We start from the raw sequence: 454 nt of genomic DNA on the forward strand, positions 1-454 counted from the left end.
ACCTGGCAGCACCCAGACACCATCGCTTGAAAGGATGCCCACGAGGAAGGTGACCCAGGGAGCAGCCTGGTGATGCCCGCTGAAGCCCTTCATGGAGAGGCAGCAGGCTTGGGCAGCTGCTTCCATGCCGAGGTGGTGGCATCTCTGCAGACCAGCCTAGGGGAGGACTCCAGGGTGGACAGCCCCCGAGGTCCACCCTACGCTGACGCAGAAGCTCCCAGAACACTCAGGAAACCTCTCTGGACAGAGCCCTCTTTGTCAACCCGAGACCCTCCCCAAGACCTCTACTGCCCTCTGGGTCCAGCAGAGGGGGTGGAGGAGGGGCCATGCCCTCCCACCTAGAGCTTCTCTGAATGACAATCAGCTCCTGCCAGGTGGGGACCAGGGCATGACCCCTGGTACCCCGGTCCTGGGCCTGCTCCTTGCTACCAACCGAACTGTGAATGTAGGGCCC

The sequence above is a fragment of the Myotis davidii genome, unplaced genomic scaffold, assembly GCF_000327345.1.
Source record: "Myotis davidii unplaced genomic scaffold, ASM32734v1 scaffold167, whole genome shotgun sequence".
In the NCBI taxonomy this organism is placed as follows: Eukaryota; Metazoa; Chordata; class Mammalia; order Chiroptera; family Vespertilionidae; genus Myotis; species Myotis davidii.